Source organism: Pteropus medius, unplaced genomic scaffold (genome assembly GCF_902729225.1).
Source record: "Pteropus medius unplaced genomic scaffold, Ma_sr-lr_union100, whole genome shotgun sequence".
Classification (NCBI taxonomy): Eukaryota; Metazoa; Chordata; class Mammalia; order Chiroptera; family Pteropodidae; genus Pteropus; species Pteropus medius.
Genome location: NW_024349798.1, coordinates 13,445,979 through 13,470,726, shown reverse-complemented (window position 1 = coordinate 13,470,726; position 24,748 = coordinate 13,445,979). Strand labels below are relative to the sequence as shown.

At 41.6% G+C, this 24,748-nt stretch overlaps 1 long non-coding RNA gene and 1 other non-coding gene across 4 annotated transcripts in view; one reads left to right on the top strand and one right to left on the bottom strand.

The window, feature by feature from the left end:
- Positions 1-662: 662 nt before the first annotated feature.
- LOC120620412 (uncharacterized) overlaps positions 663-24,748 on the top strand; it is a 39,520-nt gene continuing 15,434 nt past the window's right edge. For 2 of the 3 annotated variants that reach the window (XR_005657852.1, XR_005657850.1), the window contains exons 1-2: positions 1,833-2,162; positions 3,534-3,621. This is a non-coding gene — a long non-coding RNA (uncharacterized LOC120620412). Of the gene's footprint in view, positions 1,718-1,832; positions 2,163-3,533; positions 3,622-24,748 lie in introns of those variants that run through there. The other variant, XR_005657851.1, reaches the window with a different exon arrangement.
- On the bottom strand, positions 1,544-1,615 carry TRNAT-CGU (transfer RNA threonine (anticodon CGU)). Its single transcript has one exon. It is a non-coding gene; the product is annotated as a tRNA-Thr (tRNA).

The following is a 24,748-nucleotide window of genomic DNA, read 5'->3' as shown; positions in this document are numbered from 1 at the left end:
GGTTCCAATTTGCCTGCGTTCTAATAGGTTATCTTTGTGTTTGTGGGCTTTGTAGGTGATTTCTGGGGAGAAAAAAAATCACGCTTATAATACAGTCATCTTGTAAGAAATCCAAAGAATGTAAAAGTTTACGGGGTAAGAGGTGAAGGAGGCCTTTTAACCGTTCTCCCGGGCTACTTCCCTCGGGAGAGGCAAGGACTGTTACTTTGGTGTGGATCCTTCTGTTCCCTGGCTACTCCGTGAGGGCGGGGACCAGCCGCACCGGCGTCGCCCAGAGGCAAGTTAGAAAGGCAGAGTCTCGGGCTCCACCCCCGAGTCACACAGAACCCGCATTTAACGCGATCCCCAGGTTGACGTGCGAGCAGCGCCGGCGTTCACGGTGTCCCTGTGTGTCGTCTTACACATTCGTATATATACGCGCAAACGCACGTGCTCCGGGGCTTAGAACGCGGCCCTGGACTATGGCTCTCCTCGGAAGAGCGCGTGTGCTTCGTGTGGTCCACGCGCTGGCAGCGTCAGCACCCCCGGGGGCGTGAGACCTGCTTCCTGAATGCAGCCGCTCAGGGGGGGTCCGGCCAGCCGTGCTCTAACGAGCCCCCCAGGGGTGCTGCTGCACCGCCAGTGTGAGAGTCGGAGCTCCTTCTCGGTCGCTCCTGCCAGGCTCCCCTCCCCCGCCGTCACCTCCCTCTCTGCCCCTCCCCCCGGCCCGGTCTGGCTGGTTCCCCGGGGACGCCCCAGACCCGGCCCCCCCAGGCGTACAGCGAGGGCTCCGTGGACCCGGCCTTTCAGTTAGGAGTCTCAGCCCCCTTTAGGGGAGGCTGGTTTTCAGACCCTGCAACACGCCAGCTCCTGGGGGTCGGCTGAGGTCGTCGCGAAACCTCTGTCCCTGCCTCCGAGAGGCCCGTGGTGCGACGCAAACAGGTGCCGTGGGACGTCGCCGCCGCTGCTCCAGAGGCCTGTCCCTGGCAGCTGCCGCGCCCCATTGCGCCGCGGGGCGAGCGGAGGCCCAGAGGGAGGGCTCCGTGGTCACGTCAGGGCGGCTCCGCGTCGGTTCCTCTCCCGCTGGCGCAGGAGTGACAAGGGATTTCCCTCTGCCGAGCGCGGCTGTGGGCGGGCGCCCGGCTGCGGCAGGGCTCGCCGCAGAGGACAGACGGGACTTCGGGGTGCAGAAAAAGCCTAGCGGCTCCGAGTGTCTTGTCCGAAGGGTGTTGGGCCTTCGCGGGGGACACGGTTTCCACGTGACCCCTGGGGCCCTGGAGTCTGCGACCCCAGCCGGCCCGGAGCCCTCCACCTCCCCCAGAGCACCAGGCGCCCAGGGAGCTCGAAGTCCCCGCGCCAAGTGTGTTGGTGTCGCGGCCGGGCCCCCCGAACTGCGAGCGCGGGAGGAGAGTTTGCAGCCCAACTGGTGAAAACAGTTGGTCCAGTGGCAGGCGGGGGCGAGGATCTGATCGCGGGATCAGGGAGATGCACACTGCGGGTGAACACTCGGGAGGAATGGTCCCCACTCCTAAAAAGTCTCCCCAGCAAAGGAGACTCAAGTGGCAGGCACGGACGGGGTTCGAACCCGTGATCTTCGGTTTACGAGACCGACGCCTTACCACTTGGCCACCGCGCCTGCGTTACGGAGGCTGTTCGGCGATCCTCTATCCTGGCGCTGCTCCCATGAGCCGGTCTCGCGGGAACGAGCACGAGCACGAGCAGGAGCGTGAGCACGAGCGTGAGTACGAGCGTGAGTACGAGCGTGCGCGCACCCGCCGGGCCCTTGCGCCCCGCCCCCTCGCCACGGCCAGCCGCTTAAGGCGGGGCGACCGCGGGCGCAAGCCGGCCGCTCCCCGCGGACCAGACCGCCCCACCCGGCTCTCCCTCGGCCCGGTACCCCCGAGCGCGGCCTCCCCGGAGTCCTCCCACCAGGGCCTCGTCAGGAACCGTACCCGAAACCTGGGAGCGGCGGGATGCTTCCCGGCGTCTCAGGGCCTGGGGTTCGAAACCCTGCTCTGCCGGAGTCCGTCTGCGGCCTCGGAGCCTCAGTTTCCCCTCTAGGTCGAGGCACCCGGGAGGCGGAGGAATGGTGGCAGTTCTCGTTACTGCCCCATCCCCACCCCGGGCGGTCCACGGCTGCCCTGCACCCCGCAGGCACTCTGCAAGGGTTGTTGAATGAATACGTAAGTTTTCTGAAATTAAAAGCCCAAAGTTCCCCTTCCTCCCGACTGCCCCTGTAACTCAGGGTGTGAGCGCGTCCTGGGACCAGCAACATCGCCCGCGAGCGTGTTAGAAATGCGGCTTCTCCCGCTCACCCAGCAGTCTGCGTTTTAACTAGTCCTCAGGGTGATGCTGATGCGCAGGAAAGACTGAGCCCCAGATAATTGATGCGCATATTCCTATTTATAGATTAAAATGTGCTCTTTTATTTTTAGCCAAATGGGATGACTTTACAGTTCTCTGCCATTTGATTTTTCATGTATTAATGTATAATGTGTTTACTGCAATGACTTGTGGTACATAATAAAATATAATCGTAATAAATAGTACTTATTTGATAAATATAATCAACAATTTCTGTTCATTAATATGATGCACAATATAATATTGTATATAGCAAATTATATATACTGCAGTATATACTATATTGTTATGCACGGACGGGTTACTGTAGTCTCTCATAGCTGTATGGTTTTCCATTGAGTGGCTGTATCACAGTTGATTTAATCAGTTTCGGGACTTGGGCCTTGGGTTGGTGTGCAGTTTTTTTTGAGGCACAGAACATTCTGCTATATGCCTCTTTGCTGTCTGGCACCAGTGATGCCCCCTATGGAGACATTTATTTAAAATGTCCACAGTCCACCAGGCAGGTGTGTAGGCAAATAGGAAACTTAAAAAATGCCAGGAAGTTGTTTTCACCACGTTGTTTTAAATGTCAGGGTTTGGGCAGATGATTGGAAAAGGCCCTGACATATACCCTCAAACACTGGGGCAGAGGCCCTGAGACACTGTGCCCAGAGGGCTTGAGATCTGCATGCAAACCTCACTGCAGCTCCTGAATTTAAAAAAAAAAAAAATTTTGAACATTTTTAAAATTAAAACATGCATTACTGAGCATTGCTTCCGACTAGTCGATGATAAAATTGGTTCTGTTGTCTCCCTCTTTTTTTTTGGTGTTCATTGAATTGTTGAAATTATGGTGCAGAAGTGACACGGGCTTATAGAAAGTGAAAGAAATTAGCAAATCAGAAAATCACTTGGAAGCTGAGCCTAGAAGTAACTGGCAGGTAGGTGGGAATCAAAGTCTAACAGGTGCTTCTTCCAGCTTTGTCTTCGGAGGGACGGGAGGGAATTGAATGATGGAGGTGTGTCTGTACCTTGATGGGCAGGTGGGATGCCCAAGGTATCCAGGGTCTGGGAGGGACCCTGGCAGGGACCTGCCTAAGAGAGGCTGGTCCAGGCAGGGACCTGCCTAAGAGAGGCTGGTCCTCCATCCTTTTGTGAGCCCTAAAATAGCACAGGTGCTGAATGGTCTGACTTTACTTATCTCACAGGTATACAGAGCCCTGGGAGGCCATAGATCTTGGACAACAGGATGGAGGATCGGCCTGTCCTGGCGTCTTAGAGTGATGCCTGTGCAAGGTAGGCCCTTAGAAAGTATTACAGAAAGAGTTAATATGCGAGGTTCCTTTCACCGTGGTCCTCCGTGTGGTTCTGGGGGGCCTCCTTGGTCAGTGCCTGCCAACCACAGAGCCAGGACAGTCCTGGCATTGAACTTCCCTGATCAAGCAGAAACTTTCAGCTTCTCAGTGATAAGGAGTTTTCCATTGTTCACTTTTATGGAAAGAAATGTTTCCTTCGCCCATACAGAGTCTCTGGGACAGATGGGTCCCAATGGCACATAAATAATTGTGATCCGATCCCAGGTGTCCCAAATGCTGGGTCGAGAAACCAGGGTTGGGTGAAGCAGACCGTGCTTTGAGGAGTCTAAGAAGTTGACGTTTTAAGTGAGAAAGTGTCAAAACTGATCTGGTGACAAAGCCAGGTGACATGATGGAATACTTTTGATCTTGTTTCCTCTGTGTAATTAAGTTGCCTAGATCGAATAATTTATAAGCATCTACATTTCTTTTGTGTTGAAACTTCCTCACTTTTTTCCGTTTTAGAAAAAAAATGTTAGTTTTAAATCTTTTTTTCTTCTGCACCTCTGTGTCTGTCCCCAAAGCAGGAATTCCTAATGCGCACTCAAGACCAGGAGGTCTGTGAATTCCCCAAGAGCATGTAAAACGGGTGTGTGTGTTCTTGAGAAAGGGACGTCACCATTTTGATCAGGTTTTCAAACAGATCTCCTGAAGGTCTGAGAAAGTTTCAAGCACTTTTCCTTCTTCACTCCGTTTCTTGCAGTCCGAGACGCGCTCAGACCTCACCAAGCTGCAGCGTCGGAGCTGTTTAGCCACAGCGGAGGTTGTTTGGAAAACTAAGATGTCTCCGAGACACTCACCCTTTCCAGGGTGGCTCCTGCTGTGGCCGGTGCCTCCATCCCAGCCACCCTTGCCCCCGCCTGCCGCCTCCTCCTTGCAGAGCGTTTAGCAGCTTTCTCCTGTTTCCTCAGTGGCGCCTTAGCTGTGGCCTCACAGGCTTCTCTCTCTCTCACGCGGATGCAGACTGACCCGGCAGGAGGGGGCGGTCTGGAGTCCAGGGTTCTGCCTTCCTAACACCCTCCCAGGCCACGCTGAGGCTGCTGGTCCCTGCCCTCACTTTGAGAACCACCCCTCTAAAGTATTCTTGGAGGAGTTCATTTGTATGGGGGGTGGAGGGGACCCAGCCTTGGATATTTAGGTCACCTGAGGTAATGATGACAGCAGGCTTTTTACTAATTACCTAAATCAAGGCTTTACCTCAGGAAAGCTCTAGGAGCTGCTCAGAGCATGCCAGCGAGCACAGGGTTAGTGATGGCCTGTTTAGAGCCCAGGACCCAAGGCAGAGAGCAAGGCCATCCCGTCATGCTCGATGTGACCCACTCAGTGGTTTAGAGCAGGCTGGACACCTCAGATGCTTGGTGGGGCCAGGCACGGTATGGAAACCTGGTGCCACTATGCGTGCCACCGGAAATGTATGGGTTCCGGTGACCTCACACTTCCACAGCTTGTCTTTTTAATTTTAGCTCTTCTAGTGAGTGTGCAGTGGTGTCTCGTTTTAATTTGCATTTCCCGGCTGACTAATGATGTGAAGCACCTTTCCATGTGCTTGGTATCTGTTTGTCGCATCTTTGGTGAAGTGTCTGCTCACATCTTTTGCCCATTTTTATAGATTGTTTGTCTTCCTGTTGTTCATCAGAGTTCATTGTACATTTTGTCAGATGTACCATGAATATCTTCTCCTCTGTGGCTTGCCTTTTCATGTTCTCAGTGGTGGCAGTCAAAGTACTAAAGCTTTTAATTTTGATGAAGTCCACTTTATCAGTGTTTTTCTTTTATGCATCATGCTTTTTGTGTGCTGAGAAATCTTTGTCTACCTAGGTCACGAAGGTTTTCTCCTAGAATTTTTATCATTTTGGCTTTTACATTTAGGTCTGTGTTCCGTCCCGAGTTAATTTTTGTGTGTGGTGTCACGTAGGGCTTGCTGGTCGTTTTTTCCCATACAGATATCCAATACCATTTGTTGAAATGATTACTCTCTCCCCATGGAACTGCAGTGGTACCTTTGTTAAAATTCAGTCGACTCTGTGTGCGTGTGGTCTATTCCTGGAATTTGTGTTGCGTTCCATTGATCTGTACATTTATCTTCATTCTAATTACCACAGTCTCGATTATTTTATTTTACGGAGAGTACTGAAATCAAGTATTGTGAGTCTTCCAACTTTGTCCTTTTACAAAACTGGTGCCTGTTCTAGTGCTTTGCGTTTCCTCATTGATTTTTAGAATCATTTCATCAGTTTCTACAAAACGCCTGCTGGGACTTGGATGGGGATTGCACTGACTCTATAGATGAGTTTAGGGGAAATTGCTGTCTTGAGTTCTCCTATCCATGAATATTTCAGTTGTTTGTTGCTGGGGCCTACGAGTCTTGGAGTCTGAATTAATTTCTTTGGCATTTCATTCTGTGAGTTTCCTGGGATTTTCAGTGGGAGAGTAGCTGCAATGTTTGGTAGCTGTGCTCACCTTTTGGCACTCCATCCAAGCACAGATCCCTGCCACGTGTAGGACTGCTGTGGGCCCTCGGGGGACGCCCCAAGATGAGGGACGCAAGATGTGTTGCCTGTGCAACAGCTGAGACAAAGTTCAGCCAAAGCGAAGGTCTCCCAGGTTAGAGACGCGATTATTGTGTTGACACCGGGAACACATCATCTCAACCATGCATAATAAGTTGTAAAGACGAAAAGTAAATTTTTCTGCAGAAAAATGACATCGGTATGTTGTCATCAAAGCAATCTTAGAATCAACCTCTAACCTTGGAAAGTATGTTTTCGTTGGTTCGTTTCAGAGCCGGAATAAGATCAAGCTGACGGCTATAAATAATACAAAATATCGTTCTTTTTTCTCTTTTGATTTAGCAGATAAACTAAAAAGGTCAACCAGATTATCTGAGGTGCAGATTAGCATGCAGAGATGACCACGGTTTTATGTATATAAAAAGCGGTAGACAGGACCAGAATAAAATTGTCGTTTATTATTCGTTCTGCATTTAGCGGAAGACGCCTAGTGTCTCAGCCCTCACGGCCCTCTCTCCTCCCTCCGCGTTCTCCTTTCAGAAGGGGCCACTCTTATGAGTTTATTTTGGCTCTTTCCAGATCTTTTCCTTTGCTTTTGTGCTGATACATGTTTATACATAGGAAACGTAGTGTTTTGGGTGGGATTTTTCTCCCCAAATGGCATCATCTTGGACATGTTTTTTGACATGTCTTTTTTTTTTTTTTAAACTCTTCAAAGCATCAGAGGTTCAGCCCTATCCTTCCCTATGACTCTAACTCTTTTCGTTTTACTGCTGCCTTCTAATCAGCTGGGTGACTGCGGCAGGGGTTTTAACAAATCATCTAATGCCAACCACCTAGGTTGTTCATGACTTTTCTTCATTACAGACACAGCCTCTCCTGGATCTTTGCATGCGCCTCCCTATGCGTATGTGTGGAGGGTTCTTTAGCATAGGTGTCGGAGTCATTGCTTTTCTAAGATATCTTTTCTGTTGTGTTGTAGCCTTAAGCAAACCGTTCTGCAAATACCTGCTTGCTTGTGAGTGAGCTGGCACTCGGTGCCACTGGCTGACAGGAGCAATATTAGCTTTTGCCCAAGTCTCTCTTTTTTAACTTTGTGCGTAAACTTGTGTGTGCAGGGTTAGTTGGGATGAAGCAGACAATCAGCCACACACTTTGTGTGACTGCATGGCCGAGGTCTGCCCAACTGGTGGAGATTTGTCGTGGATCAAACTGAGCAAATTCCTTGGGTTCTTTTCAGTATTATGAGCTTGCAAGAATCAATATGTGAATGCCCAAATCGGTTCCTTCACATAAGTTGTCTCTTTCTATAAAGTATTACCAGCATCTCACACATGAATGGCACATGGTATGTGTTTCTCAATACAACAAAGAATCACTTATTTCCTTTTGATTTATTAGCATATTTGATATTTGAAAAACTCAAATCTTTACTCACATAAACCAGAAAGTCATTTTGATAGACAAATAGGTATATCATGACCTTTTGCTAGGCCTCGGATTTTAAGATCACTGTTATACAAGAGACACTTGACCTGATGGGTTGCAAAGTTGTTTTTAACCAATACAAAGTCTTGATGAATTAATGCTTGCTATTGGGCCATCTTCCACAAACATGCCGTCCCCCCTTAGAAAATTTAGGAGTTGAAGCAGTGTATACACAGTTAAAGACGAAGTATATGTGATGAAGTTCAAAGTGCTATTTTAAAATGTCATTTCCCATCATCAGACGCCAATTATCATATCCTCAGCATTTGGCGTGGGAGGCGATTATTCCCAGGGCTGTTCTTGGCAACGTGAAAAGATAAATGGGTGGAAGGACGTGAGAGCACATGTGATGATAAACTGACTTACAGAGACGAACACAGCTTTTGCAGTTTCCCCTCGTGGATTTACTTTAGTGCTGTAAAACCGTAAATGTATATGTGAAACTCAGGTGTAAAAATGTCAAACACGAAATATGACTTTTTCCTTTCTCCTCATTCTGTTACATACATGTAAGAATTTCTTTTACAGAAACATGAATAAGATTTTGTCGGAAACATTCTGTTGTTGTTCCGTCTCATTTCACGGTTCTTAAAAAGCTGTCACTGTCTTTCCTTGTGACACTTTGTCTCTGTAGCTGGTGCTTGCTGGATGTCAGCTAGATGCCCTGGAGGTGTGAATGGCTTCTCTCATGTTTACCTCCACGTGCTTGCCAGCTGCCATGGTATATTAGTGAGTGCTGTTTAATCCCATGCTAGCTTTAAAAATTATGCAAGGAAAAATATCTAGAAAAAGTATAAGCACTGCACCCAGACTTTGGCTTGTCTCAAATAAAACCTGCTAGTTCATTCAGATAAAAACACCTGTAGAAATCCAGTGTGGCTTCTTTCTTATGAATTGGATCGTTTGGCTTTATTTGATTGGTCTTTCCTTGCCCCTTTATAATCCTTCTCTCTCACCCCACCCCCAACGACCACCCTTCTGCTTTCCATCACTGTAAGTTAGTTTGCATATCCTAGAATTTTATAAAAACGGAATCTAACAGTATGTATTTTTTTTTTTTTTTTTTGGCTTCTTTCACTCAGCATGATAATTTCGAGACTCAACCGTGCTGTACGTTATTGTATACCAGGAATTCTCTTCTTGTTATCGCTGAGTGGTGCGGACATCTGAGTCGTTTCCTGTTTTAGGCCATTACAAAGAAAGCTTCTCTGAACGTTCGTTCATGCACAGACTTTTGAAAGGACACTAAAAGGCTTTCATTCCTCTTGGGTAAATACCTAGTGAAATGCTTGGATTGTATAATAATCTTTTGAAGGAACTGACAAGCTGCTTCCCAAAGTGGTCATGCTGTTTTCCATTCCCACCAGTATCATCGAGGGTCCAGCTCCCCTACGTCCTCAGTGACCTGTGGTATGGTCGACCTTTGTAATTCAGCCGTCTAACAAGTGTGCAATGGTACCTCACTGTGGCTTTAATTTGCATTTTTTAATGACTAATGGTGTTGAGCATTTTTTCATGTGTTTATTTATTATTCATCTGTCTTTGGAGAAGTGTCTCTTCAAATCCCTTATGCATTTTTCTATTGGATTTTTTTTTTAATTGAATTTCAAAAGTTCTCAATTTATTTTGGATACAAATCCTTTATCATATAGATGATTTCCAAATATTTTTCTCCCGGTCTGTGGCTCTTTTCATTCTTTTAACAGTGTTTGTGTTTTTGTTTTTTAAAGAAGCAGAAGTTTTAAATTTTGATAAAATCCAGTTTATCTATTTATTCCTTGGTGCTTCACTCTTTTCTTGCTATGTCTAAGATATCTTTTCTATATTTTCCTCTAGAAGTTTAATAATTGTAGATTTTACCTTTAGGTCTAATGTTCCATTTAGAGTTAATTTTATATATGACGTAAGTTATGAATTGAAGTTCACTTTTTTTTTTTTTGCAGATATCAACTTTTTCCATTACCTTTTGTTGAAAAGAACATTTTTTCTCCACTGAATTGTCTTTGTACCTTTGTTGAAAATAAGTTGTCCATATACGTGTGGATCTATTTCTGGCCTCTTTTTTTTTTCTTTTTTAAACTAGTTTCAAGTATTCAGTACATTAGTTAGATATTTATATAGTTTATAAAACGATCCTCCTAATTGCTCCTTAACGCCTCTGGTTTTCCACGTAGCCAACATATTGATGCTGACTGCATTCCATATGCTGTGCTCCTCATCCCTGTGACCATCTATCAACTGCTAATTTGTACTTCTTTAACCCTTCACCCCTTTCTCCAGCCACCTAACTCTCCTCCCCTCTGTCCATCACCAAAATGTCCTCTATATTTATGAGTCTGTTTTTGATTAGTTTGTTCTTTTTATTCTTTAGGTTCCACATATAAGTGAAATCATATGGTATTTCTCTTTCTCTGACTGACTTATTTCACTCAGCATAATAATCTCTAGGTCCATTCATATTGTTGCAAACAGTAGGATTTCATTTTTTTTTAATGGCTGAGTAATATTCCATTGTATATATGAACCATAACTTCTTTATCCAATGGTCTGATTTAGGTTGCTTCCATATCTTGGCTATTATAAATTGTGCTGCCATGAATATTGATTGGGGTGTATAGATCGTTACAAATTATTGTATAAGTGCCCAAAAGTGCAATTGCTGGGTCAAAATGTATATCCATTTTTAATTTTTTGAGATATCTCCAGACTGTTTTCCATAGCGGCCGCACCAATTTGCAGTCCTACCAATGGCGTATGAGAGTTCCCTTTTATCCACATCCTCGCCAACACTTGTTCTTTGATTTATTGGTGATAGCCATTCTGACAGGTGTCAGGTGATATCTCATTGTGGTTTTAATTTGCATTTCTCTGATGATTAGTGACCTAGAGCTTCTTTTCATATGTCTATTGGCCATCTGTATTTCCTCTTTGGAGAAGTATTTGTTCAGGTTTTCTGCCCATTTTTAAATTGGGTTGTTTGTTTTTTTGTTGTTGAGTTGTATGAGTTCTTTATATATTTTGGATATTAACCTCTTATGCGATGTATCATTAGCAAATCTGGGCTCTGTTTTGTTCCATTGATCTGTTTGTCTATTTTTATACCAGTTCCATGCTGTCTTAATTAATGTAGATTTATAATAAGTCTTGAAATCAGGTCATGTTAGTATTCTGACTTGGTTCTTCTTTTTGACTATTCTAGTTCCTTTTCATTTCCATGTGAATTTTAGAATCTGGTAACAGTTTCTACAAAAAAGTTTCCTTGTGAATTTTAGAATCTGATAACAGTGTCTACAAAAAAGTTTCTGGGAATGTGTGAAATCTGTAGGTCAATTTGAGAGAACTGACATATCGACAATATTGAGTCTTCCAATCCTTGTATGTGATATATCTCTTGATTTATTTAGGTCTTTAGCTTCGGTCAGCTGTGTTTTGTGGTTTTTAGTGTATGCATCTTTCATATCTGTTGTAAGATTGATCCTTATATATTTCATATTTTTGATGGACTTAGCTTACGATCTTAAGGAGAAAGCCTTCAAGCTTTCACTATTAAGCGTGAGGTCAGCTTATCAGGTGGAGGAAGCCTCATTCTATTCCTGCTTTGTTGAGAAATTTTTTTAAAAATCATCAGAAATGAATGTCAGATTTTTAAATGCGTTTTATGTGTCTACTGAGATGATCACGGTCTTTAATTTTTTAGTTTGTTAATAAGGTAAATTATATTGATTTTTTTCTAATGTCAAACTATCCCTACATTCCTTGGGTAAACTCCACTTGGTCAGGAGGTATTATCCTTTTTATATATTTTTGGACCCAATTTTCTAGAAATTTGTTTAGCAATTTTGCATTTTCACGAGGGACGTTGGCCTGTCATTTACCTTCCTGGTAATGTCTTTGTCTGGCTTTGGTATCAGGCTATTATTGACATCGCAGAATAAGCTGGGAAGGATTCCCTCCTTTTCAGTTTTCTGGCAGAGTCTCTATGATTTCTTCCTAAATAATAGGTAGAATTCACCAGGAAAGCCATCTGGGCTGGGGATTTTCCTTGTGAAAAGGTTTTTTACCATTAATTCAGTTTAATAGCTATAGGGCTAATCAGGTCATCAATTTCTTCTAAAGTGAGCTTTCATTGTTTGTATCTTTTAAGGAAACTGTTTCATCTAAGTTGTTGAATTCATTGACAGAGTTTTTCAAGCTGTTATTGCTCATCCCTTTCATAGTTGTAGAATCTGTAGCGCTGTCACCTCTCTCATTCCCGATATTGGTAATTCGTGCCCTCTCTTCGTTTTCCTGATTTGTCTGGTAAGGTTTATCACTTTAGTCATCTTACCCAGGGACTGACTTCTAGCTCCACTGATTTTCCCTATTGCTCTTTTGTTTTCTATTTTATTGATTTCTGCTATGACCTTTATTATTTACTTTCTTCTACTTTAGGTTTATTTTGCTTTTATTTTCCTAGTTTTTTTTTTTAAGGTGGACACTGAGGCCATTGATTTGAGACTGTTTTTTGTAGTATAGGTGTTTAGTCCTATAAAGTTCCCTTCATGTACTGCTTTAGCAACATATCACACCTTTTGATATATTGTTTTTATTTTCATTCAGATCGAAATACTTATTTTCTCTTTTGACCACAGGTTGCTCAAAAGGATGTTACTTAGTTTCCAAATATTTGAGTATTTTCAAAAGAATCTTCCTTTTTTATAATTTCTTTTAAATTTTATTAGTTTCAGGTATACAGTACATTGGGTAGACATTTACGTAGTTCATAAAATGATCCCCCTAGTTGCTCTTTCTCTCCACTTAGCCATTACATTAATGCTGACTGCATTCCCTATGCCGTGCTCCCCATCCCTGTGACCATCTATCAACTGCTAGTTTGTACTTCTTTAACCCTTCACCCCATCCTCCCAGCCCCCAACCCCCCTCTCCATTGCGGTAGTGGAATGTGTGCCTTTGAAAAGAATGTGTATTCTGTCATTGTTAGGTGACACATTCTATTATGTCACTAAGGTCAAATTGGTTGCTAGAATTGTTTAAATCTTTAAAAAAAATCTGACTGATTTTCTGTAGACTTGTTCTGTCAATTACTGAGACAGAGGGTATTGAAATCTTCGGCTATAATTGTGTTTGTTTCACCTTGAAGTTCTGAAAATTTTTGCTTCATGCAGCTTGAATCTGTCATTCGGTGTGTAAACATTTAGGATTCTTTTGTTGACTTCTCGATGAATTTATCATTATGAAATGACCACCTCTGGTAATATTCTTTGCTCTAGAATCTCTGAAATTTTGTCTGATATAAATGTAGCTACTCCAATAGTTGATTAATATTAGCATGGTATACCTTTTTCTGTATATTTACTTTTAACCTGTATCTCTGTCTTTATATTCGAAATGTAGTTTTTGTAGGCAGCATGGAGTTAGGTTTCGCTTTTATAGCCATTCTGAAAATCTCTGCCTTTTAATTGGATTATTTAAACCATTTACATTTAATGAGACCGTCGATATGGTTAAGTTTAAATTTATCGTCTTACTATTTGTTTTTTATTTGTTCCATCTGTTTTTTGTTCCCTTTTCTCTCTTTTTACGTAGCTTGGAATTATTGAGATGTATAGTTCCATTTATCCCCTTGCTTGGCTTATTAGCTATAACTCTTCGTTTAGTTTTGCTATAGAATTTATAAAATACACCTCTAACTTATCATAGGCTACCATTAAGTGATCTAATACCACTTCCCGTATAATATCAACATTTCACAGTATTATACTCCCAATCCCTCAACCTGACTTTTACACGACTGTCGTCACCTACTTGACTTTCACATGTGTTGTAAACCCCGCACAGCATTGTTATTTTTGTTTAAACAGCCACTTATCCCTTGGAAGGTTTAAATACTAAGAAAAGTGTCATATACTTACTTATATAGTTACTATTTCTGGTGCTCTTCACTTCTTGGTCCAGACTTCCGTCTGCTATCATTTTCTTTCTGCCCGAAGGACTTCTTTTTATGTTTCTTATTGTAAGAATCTGACGACGATGAATCGTTTCAGCTTTTGTATGCCTGAGAAAGTCTCGTCTTCATTCTTGAAAAATATACTATAGGATATGGAACTGCAGTTTGATAGTTTTCTTTTCTTTCCTTACTTTAGAGACGGTACTTCACTACCTTTCAGCTTGCATTGTCTCCCACAGGAAATCATCCTTGCCTTAGCTCCATGGACATAATGTGTTTTTTCTTCTTGCTGCATTTTAAAAGTTGTTTAAAGATGGTAAAATTCACGTAACATAAAATTTACCATCTTAACCATTTTTTAAATGTACATCTCAGTGGCGTTAAGTACAGTCACATTATGCAGCAACCATCACCGTCGTCCAGCTCCGAAACCACTTTCATCTTGCAAAACTGAAACTGTATCCATTAAACAAACACTAACACCTGATTGTCCCCTAGGACAGCCTCCGGCAACACCGTGTTCTGTCTGCCGATGAGTCTGACTGCACTAGGTATCTCATTGGCCCGGAATCACACGGTATTTGTCTTTTTCTGTGAGTGGCTTATTTCAGTTAGCATCAGATCCTCAAGGTTCACCCACACTGTGGAATGTGCCAGAATTTCCTTTTTAAGGCTGAATAATAGATTCCATTGTATGGATATACTGTTGATTGACACTTGGGTTGCTCCCACATTTTGGCTATTGTGAATAATTCTGCTATGAACGGGAGTATACAAATATCTCTTCAGGACTCTGCTTTCAATTCTTTTGGGTGTATACCCAGAGTGGATCATATTGTAGTCTATGTCTAGGTTTTGAAGGAACTGCTATATTGTTTTCTGTAGTGGCTGCACCATTTTACATTCCCATCAACAACGCATAAGGGTTCCAATTTCTCCAATCCTCACCAACACTTGTTATTTTATGTTTTTGATTTTGTTTTTGTTTTTTGTGGTAGGTAGCCATCCTAATATGTGTAAAGTGGTATGTCGTGTGGTTTTGATTTGCCTTTCTCTAATGATTAATGATGTTGCTCATCTTTTCATGTACTTACTAACCATTAGTACACCTTCTTTGGAGAAATGTTTATTCTACTTGTTTGACTATTTTTGAATTGGGTTGTTTATTTAGTTTTCTTGTTGAGCTAAAGGAGTTCTTTATATGTTCTGTTAATGTTTGCTTTATATAGTTAGTATCTGTGATGTTTGCATGTTTATAATCATTATATTCTTGGCAAATGGACTCTTTTATCATTATATACTGTCTTTAAAAAAATTCCTTGTAACAGTTTCTGATTTAAAGTTCATTTTGTCTGATGTTAGTGTAGCCACACCTGTTCTCTGTGGTTACTATTTGCATGGAATAACTTTTCCTGACCTTTCACTTTCAATCCGTGTATATCCTTAGGTCTAAAGTGAGCCTCTCAGAGATAGTATATAGTCGGATCCTGTTTTTAAGTCCATTCTTTCAATCCGTGTCCTTTAATTGAGAAGTGTTATTCACTTACATTTAAAGCAATTCCTGATAGAGAAGGACTTATTATTGCTATTTGTCTATATGTCTTTGAGACTTTTTGTCCACCATTTCCTTCCTTACTGCTTTCCTTTCTGTTTAATTTGTTTCTTTAGTGACACGTTTTGATTCCCTTCTCATTTCTTTTCGTATATGTTCTCTGTATATTTTCCTTGTGGTTGCCATGGGGGTTACATGGAACATTCTAAAGTTATAACAGTCCACTTAAACTGATAGCTCCCTTCATTCACATACAGAAATTCTCTTTCCTTCCAGCTCCATTTACCTTCCCACTTATGTTATTGGTGCCCCAACTTACATTGTTATATTTTATGTAAACACTAATATAAGTTTAGAATTATTTTTATGCCTTTGTCATTTAAATCATAAGAAAGAATAAAAAGTAGAGTGACAATAAGTGACAATAATACGGGTTTTTATTTGTTCATATATTTACCGGAGAACTTTTGTGTTTTCATATGACCGGGAGTTACTGCCTAGAATGCTTTCATTTCGACTGGAAGGACTTCAGCCTTGCTGGCAGGCCGGGCGTGGTGGAAACGAATTCCTTCAGCTTTCGTTTATCTGCAAATGCCTTAATTTCTCCCTCCTTTTTGATGGGCACTTTGTCATATATAGAATATTTGGTTGATAGTTCTTTTCTTTGCTTTTAGCACTTTATTTTTTATTTTCTCCCAGATTTATTAAGGTATAATGATAAATAAAAACCGTACATTTAAGGTGTACCAGTGCGATGATGTCATGTACGTGTATTCTGTGAAAGGATTAGCGCTGTCATGCTAACTGGCACATCTGTCACCTCACACAGTTACCACGTTTTATGAGTGATGGGAACACTTAAGATCCACTCTCTTAGCAAAGTGCAACACAATTAGCTAGAGTCACCATAGAACTTATTTGTCTTATAACTGGAAGTTTGTAGCCTTGACCAGCTTCTTCCCATTTCACCCACCTCCCAACCCCTGGCAGCCACTGCTCGACTGTGTGCTTCTGTGAGTCTGACTGTTTTAGATTCCACATAATGAGGGAGATCATGTAGTATTTATCTTTCTCTAACTCGTTTCACGTACCATAATGTCCTCAGTTCAGCCATGTTGTGTCAAATGATAGGGTTTCCTTCTTTTCTAAGACTGAATAATAGTCCATTGTGTGCGTATGTATATGTACATATGTACGTGCGTATACACGTATATGTCATATGCGTGCATGTATCACATTTTCTTTATCCACTCATCTGTTGATGGATACTGAGGTTAATTCCATATTTTGGCTCTTGTGCAATGAGCATGGGGGTGAAAATATCTCTCTGAGTTAGTGACTCTGTTTCTTCTGGGCATCCACCCAGAAATGGGATGGCTGGGTTATACGGTAGCTCCGTTTTTGACGTTTCGAGTCCCTGCCGGAATGTGCTCCACGGCGGCTGCAGCCGTTCGCAGTTCTGCCGGCAGCGCGGGAGGGGTCGCTCCACCTTCTCCGACCCCTCTCTCCCGTCTTTTCGGGATAGCTGTACTGACGTGCCAGCAGTGTGGGGCGACGTCTCGCTGTGGCTTTGATTTCAGCTCCTTGATTGGTGATGTTTAGCACTATTTCATACACCTTTTAGCCAGTCATATGTCTTAGTTGGAAAAATATCTATTCAGATCCTTTGCCCATTTTTTAACTGTCATTCGTTTGTTTTTTTTTTGTTTTTGCTATTATTGAGTTGTATGAGTTTATATATTTTAGATACTAACCCCTTATCAGATATATGGTGTGCAAATGTTTTCTCCCATTCTGTAGGTTGCCTTTTTCATTTTGTTGTGCAGAAATTTTTTACTTTTAGTCCTGCTTGTTTATTTTCGCTTTTTTTTTTTGCCTGTGCTGTCATTGTTATATCCAAAAAAATTATTGCCAAGACCAGTCTCAGAGAGTTTTTTTCCTATGCTTTCTTCAAGGAGTTTTATGTGTTCAGGTCTTACATTTATGGCTTTAATCCATTTGAGTTAATTTCTATGTGTGGTGTCAGATAAGGGTCCAATTTCATTCTTTGCATGTAGATAATCAGTTTTCCCAGCACCATTTATTGAAGAGACTCTTCCTCATTATTTATTTTTGGCACTCTTGTCAAAGATTAGTTGACCATATATATATGAATTTATTTCTTGGATCTCTATTCTGTTCCACTGCTCTGTGTGTCTCCTTTTATGCCAGTACCATGCTGTAGTTTTGTAATATAGTTTGAAGTCAGGACACGTGATACCTTCAGCTTTGTTCTTCTTTCTCAGGATTGCTTTGGCTACTTGAGGTCACTTGTGGTTCCATATGAGTCTTAGGATCGTTCTGTTGTGAAAAATGCCATCGAAATTTTTATAGGGATTGTGTCGAATATGTAGATCACTTTGGGTATTAACAATATTAATCCTTCGAATCCATGTACGTGGAATATCTTACCATTTATTTGTATCTTCACAAATCTTCCATATCTTTCATCAAACTCTTACAGTTTTCAGTTTATAAATCATTCACCTCCTTGGTTAAATTTATTCCTAAGTACTTTTTTGATGCTATTGTAAATGGGATTGTTTTCTTAATTTTTTTTTGGATAGTTCATGTTGGTGTATTGAAAGGATACTGATTTTACTATGTTTATTTTGTATCCTGCAACTTTACTGAATTCATGTATTAGTTATAAATTTTGGGGTGGAATCTTTAGGGTTTCCTATATAAAATATCATGCCATCTGCAAAACTGGTATGCATTGACTTTTTCCTTTATGATTTGGATAGTTTTTTTCCTTGCCTAATTGCTCTGACAAGGACTTCCGGTACTATGTTGAGTAGAAGTGGCGAGAATGTGCACTCTTACCTTATTCCTGATCTCAGAGGAAAAGCTTTTAGCTTTTCACTGTTAAGCATAGTGTTAATTGTGGGCTTGTCATATATGGCCTTCATTACGTGGAGGTATGTTCCCTCTGTACTCTGTTGAGAGTTTTTATCATGATAGGTGTTGAATTTTGTCAAATGCTTTTTCTGCATCTATTGAGATGCTCACATGATTTTTATCCTTAATTCTGTTAGTGCGTTGTATCACATTTATTGATTTGCATATGTTGAACTAGCCTTGCATTCCAGGGATAATAGTGTATGATCCTTTTAAGGTGCTGCTTAATTTGGTTTGCTAGTGTTTTGTTGAGGATTTTTGCATCTATGTTCATCAGGGATATTGGCCTGTAATTTTCTCGTGTTATCTTGCTTCGGTAGGAGGGTAATGCTGGCCTTGCAGAATGAGTTTGGAAGTGTTCCCTTCTGTTCAGTTATTTAGAAGAGTTTGAGAAGGATTGGCATTAATTCTTTAAATTTCACTAAAATTCTTCTGTGAAGGCATCTTGTCTGGATCTTTTCTTTCTTGGGAGATTTTTGATTACTGCTCCAGTCTCTACTTTTTATTGATCTGTTCAGATTTTCTATTTCTTCATTCAGTCGTGGCAGGTTGTATGTTTCTAGGAATTTATCCATTATTTATAGATTATTCAATTTGTTGGTATAATTGTTGATAGTAGTTTCTTACGAACCTTTGAATTTCTGTGACATGAGTTGTAATATCTCCTCTTACATTTATAATTTTATTTGATCTCCTTTTTTTCTTACTCTAGCTAAATGTTTTCAATTTTGTTTCTTTTCAAAAACCAACTCTTAGTTTTGTTAATTTTTTCTATTGTCTTTCTATTTTCTGTTTCATTTATTTCTGCTTTAACCTTTATTATGTCCTTCTGCTAATTTTGTGCTTGCTTTTTTGCTTTTTCTGAATTTGTTTTTTTTTTTTTGAGATATAAAGTTAGGTTGTTTATTTGAAATTTTTCATTTTTCTTAATGAAGGCATTTATTTCTTAATGTGGGCATTAGAACTGCTTTAGCTGTATCCCATATGTTTGGGTGTGCTGTGTTTCCATTTCTGTTTATCTCAGGATACTTTTTCTCTCTTGATTTCTTCTTTGACCCATTGGTGTTCAGGAGTGTGTTTAATTTCCACATATTTTTGAATTTTCTAATTTTCCTCTTGTTATTGATTTCTAGTTTCATGCCACTGTGGTTGGAAGAGGTCACTGATATGAATTCAGTGTACTTAAATTTGTTAAGTCTTGTTTTATGGCCCAGCAGATGATCTGTCCTGGAGAGTGTTTTGTGTCCACTTGAGAAGGACGTGTGTTCTTATCCAGTGCTGTTGAGCAGGATGTTCTTTATATGTCTGATGGGCGATAGGTTCATTTGGTTTGTAATGTTATGTCCACAGTTCTCTTATTTTCCGTCTGGATAATTTATCCATTGCTGAAAGTGGGGTAGTGAAGTCACCTGCTATTGTTGTATTGCTTTTTCTTTCTTTCTTCAGTTCTGTTAATATTTCCTTTGTATATTCAGGTGCTCCAGTGTTGGGTACGTATATATTTGCAGTCGTTATATCCTATCGACGAATCGACTCCTTTATCATTATACAGTGATCTTCTGTCTCCTGACAGATTTTGACTAAACGCCCATTTTATCTGATCTAAATATAGTTCTCTCGCTCTTTTTGTTATCGGTTGTACAGAATGTCTTTTTCCATCCTTCTGCTTTCAGCCTGTGTGTGTCCTGAACGCGGAAGTGAGGCTCTTGTAGGCAGAAGATTGTTCGATCTTGTTTTTATGCTGCATTCCGCCTCTCTGTGTCGTTGGACTTGGAAAATTTAATCCATTTAATTTCAAAATATTATTGATAAATAAGGACTTACTGTTCCTGTTTTGTTCATTGTTTTCTGAATGTTATATACTTATTTTGTTCCTTCTTTTGTGATTTTTTTTTTGGTTGCAATATGCTTTGATTCCTTTATCTTTTGTGTATCTTCTACAGGTTTATGACTTGATGAAGGGGTGTTGAATTTGTCAAATTCTTTTCCTGCAACTGTGGGGATGATTGTGTAGCTTTTGAGCTTTAGTCTGTTGATATAGTGTGCTACGTTGATATTCAGATCAACTCTGTGTTCCTGAGATAAATTCCACTTGGTCACAGTGTATACTTTTTATATGTTGCTGGATTTGGTTTGATAGAATTTTGTTTAGGATTTTTGTTTGTATATTCATTAGAAACATAGGTCTTCTTTTTTTTTTTTTCTTGTGGTGTTGGCATCAGGATAATACTGGCCTAACTGAATGAGTTGGGAAGTGTTCTTTCCTATTCTATTTTTTTCAAAGAGTTTGTGGAAAAATTGGTGTTAATTCTTTTTTAAATGTTTGGTAGAATTCACCAGTGATGTCATCTGGAGCTGGGCTCTTCTTCGTTGGTAGTTTTTTGAACTACTAATTCAATTTCTTTACTTGCTACAAGTCTAGGCAAATTTTCTGTTCTCGAGTCAATGTTTGGTAGTTTGTTGTTCTAGGAATTTACCTGTTTTTTCTTCGTTAACTAATTTATTGGCATGCAGTTATATTCTCTTGTAATTCTTTTTACATTTAAACTAATCTTTTTTTTACATGAAATGGTTCCAACTCACAGAAAAGAATGGGGAGAATAAAGAAATTCACTGCCAGTAAATAAATGTTAGTATTTTTCTAGATGGCTATAGCATTATTAAGGGAATAAAACATAGATGAAATTAAAGAGATAAATGTTCAGTATTAATTGAAGCCTGCTTTACAACCTCCACGCCCAATTCCTTTTCTTTCCAGAAGTATCGTGAATCTCGACATTGACAGGTGTCTTTACCACCCACGTATTTATACTTTATATATTTATACGTAGAAAAATATACAGCATTTTTGTTGTATTTTCTGGTTACACTTATTTATTTTTATTTTTTAAAATAAATTTTTACTCTTCAACTGCATTTGACATACAATATTATATTAGTTGCAGGTGATTAGACATAGTGATTAAATATTTGTATGACTTACGAAGTGATTACCCTGATGAATCTAGTCCCCATCTGACACCATGTAGTTATTACAATGTTATTGACTCTGTTCCCTATGCTGAACTTTACCTCCCCATGACTATTTTGTAACTACCAATTTGTTCTTCTTGATCTCTTTTGTCCCCTTTTTCACTCAGCCCCCCACACCCCTCCCATCTGGCCATCGTCAAAATGTTCTCTGTATCCAAGTTTCTGTTTTGTTTGTTCATTTATTTCATTTTTTAGATTCCACGTATAAGTGAAATCCTATGGTATTTGTCTTTCTCTGTCTGTCTTATTTCACTTAGCACGATACCCTCTAGGTCCATCCATGTTGTTGTAGATGGTGATATTTCATTTTTTATGGCTGAATAATATTCCATTGTATATGTATGCCGTTTCTGTAACCGTTTAGCTGTTGATGGGCACTTAGGTTGCTTCCACATCTTGGCTATTGTGAAGAGCTGCAGTGAACATAGGGGTGCATATTGTCTTTTTGAATTAGTGTTTTGGATTTCTTTGGATAAATACCCAGAAGTAGAATTACTGGGTCATTCTTTGTCTCTTGCTATATAGCCTTTGTTTTAAAGTCTATTTTGTCTGGTATAAACTTTGCTACCCTAGGTTTTAAAAAATTTTCCATTTTCATAAAATATCTTTTTCCACTCTTTTACTTTCAGTCAGTTCAGGCAGTGGATGTTAGGGTCTTGTTTTCTTGTCCATCAGCCACCATATGTCTTTTGACTGGAGCATTTACTGCATTTACATTCATAATAATTCTTGGAAGATATGTAGTTATTGCCATTTTATTCATATTTTTGATCTTTTCCTTCTCTTTCCTCTTTTTCCTCCTCCTCTTAAAGAACTCTCTCCAACATTTCCTGTAATCCTGGCTTGGCGGTGACGAACTCCTTTAGCTTCTTCTTGTCTGGGAAGCTTTTTCTATCTTTTGATTTTAAATGACAGCCTTGCTGGGTAGGTCTTGGTTGTAGGTCCTTACTTTTAATCACTTTGAATATTTTGTGCCAATCCCTTCTGGCCTGCAAAGTTTCTGTGCTACGTTAGCTACCAGTCTTATGGGAACTTGTTCGTAGGTAGCTAACTGTTTTTCTCTTGCTGTTTTTAAGATTCTTTGTCTTTAACCTTTGGCATTTTAGTTATGATGTGTCTTGGCATGGGCCTCTTTGGGTTCATCTTGTTTGGAATTCTGTGCTTCCTGGGCTTGTATGTCTATTTCCTTTACCAGGTTACGGAAGTTTTCAGTCATTAAGTTTTGAAATAGATTTTCAATTCCTTGCTCGCTCTCTTCTCTTTCTGGTACCCCTATGATGAGAATGTTGGTACGGTTGATATTGGTACCCCAAGGCCCTTTAAACTACCCTCATTTTTTGGGGGGGAGGGGCGAGATTCCGTTTTCTTTTTTGCTATTCCGTTTGGGTGTTTTCCGCTACCTTATCTTCTAAACTGCTGATTCGACCCTCAGCTTCATCTAATCTACTGTTGATTCCCTCTAATTATTCTTCATTTGAGTTATTCTTCATTTCTGACTGGTTCTTTTTTGTTTTCTATTTCCATTTTTATGTGTCCTCTTTGTTGAAATTCTCACTGAGATTATTGAGCATCCTTATAATTAGTGTTTTGAACTCTGCATCTGGTAGATTGCTTGTCTCCATTTTTAGTTCTTTCTCTGGAATTTTGTTCTTTCCTTTGGGACATATTTCTTTGTCTCTCTATTTGGCTGCCTCCCTGTATCTGTTTCTGTGTATTAGGTAGGGCTGCTAGGACTCCTGGTCTTGATAGAGTGGCTTTAGGTAGTAGGTGTGCTGTGGGGCCCAGTGCCACAGTCTCTGTAGTCACCTGAGCTGGGTGCTCCAAGGTGCCCCTTGTGTGGGTTGTGAGTGCCCTCCTTTGAAGTTGCGCCTCGATTGCTGTTGGCACTCAGTGGGAGGGTCAGTCAGTCTGTGCAGACTGGCTGAGGACTGGCCGTGATGGCAGTGGAGGAGCGGCTGTGCGGGGGCTGACCCCACGGAGCAGGGTTCACTTTAGCGGGGCTCTGGTGCCTGCCGAGTCTGCCTTTTGGCTGTCGTTTGTGGAAGTGGTTCAGCGGTGCTGTGGTGTGGTCTGAAGCTGGCCAAGGGTATGCTGGTTCTGGGGCCTCTTGGGAGGGGCTCTGGTACAGGCCAGGGTCAGCTGCTGCCTGGGCCTTGCCCGGGGCCACATGCTGTGAGCTACAAAGTGATCTGCAGATGGTTGTCACTTGGTCTCAGATCCACGCTCTGCTTCCTTTATAATTGCAAGCAAGTCATTTTCTCTCTGTCCTTAGTTGCCACATCTGTACAATGGGGATCCTGAGTTCCTAGCTCATAGACTTACAGCTACATGGGGCTATGCATATGAAGTGTTTGGCGCAGGGCCTGGCATCTAGCAGCATTTCACGTTTGCTGCCATTGTCATCCTGTCTCCAAGTGCATTCCCGTTCCGTGGCACTGTGTGCCAGGAGTATAGGGTGAAGCATTTGGTCGTGCGCCCCTGGTCTCCCTATTGTAGCTTCTGCATCTCTAGTGAATGCGATGCCCTGGCCAACTTTCCAGGTTGCTTGGCAGACATGAGTTAAGTAAAGAAAATACGAATGCTTGTTTAAACAGCTTTGCAGACCTTTTATAATGCTTAAATGAGTCTTGTAACAAAACCACCGTAACCTCACTCTGTTTAGAGAATTTCATGTACAGACAGCTTTGTTTGCCGTTCTGCTTAGCGTGGCGTGGAGCCCGTCCAGTGTGGGAGGGAAAACACAGCACAGCTGTCCAAGGCCTGCAGTCGAGCCTCTGACGGGAAGGCCTTAAACTCTCAGCTGTCGTCAGGTAAAAGCCCCGCCTCACAGCCCGTCGGGCCTGAGTCCTGGACAGGACGCCAGCATTTACTGCCTTCAGGTGTTGGATGTTTTTGAGTCTCCTGTCTGTGCAGGGCCTTTGGGCAGTGGTTCCCCTCCTGGAATGCTCTGACACACAGTCATCTCCAAGAGGGGAAGTCAACAAGGTGGTGTGTTTGTTTTTTGTTTAATTATACAGTGTGGGCTTAGTTTTAATAACTTGTCATAAAAATTAGTAGGAGAGAGAGCCAGGATGTCAGGGTGAGGCTTCTTTCTGAAAGTTAATATGCTGTTTATGTGGAAGGATTGGTCACTAGGTGACTTGGGACGTCTTCAGGAGGATCGTGTGACACCAGAAGTTGTTGATGATGCGTAGTTTTCGTCTGTCTTGAAGTTGGTCTTCCTTTGGTTCCATGCTGGTGTTGTATTGTAATGTGGCCTGGCTGCCATTCGTTTTAGCCATCCCGAAGTGTGTGGGTATGTTTGAGTTTACCAATGCTTTGGTGTTCACCTCGATTCTAAAGCAAATGGGATGTAGAGGAGGGGTCCCCAACCCTGGGGCCACAGACTGGTACCGGTCCGTGGCCCGTTAGGAGTTGGGCCGCACAGCAGGAGCAGCTGAGCGGCGGGCCAGCGAGCGAGGCTTCGTCTGTCTCTGCAGCCACTCTCAGCACTAGCATCAGCGCCTCAGCCCCACCTCAGATCATCAGGCATTAGATGCTCATAGGAGCACTGGTCCCTGGTGCCAGGTCGGGGACCGCTGCTGTCGAGGAGGATAAA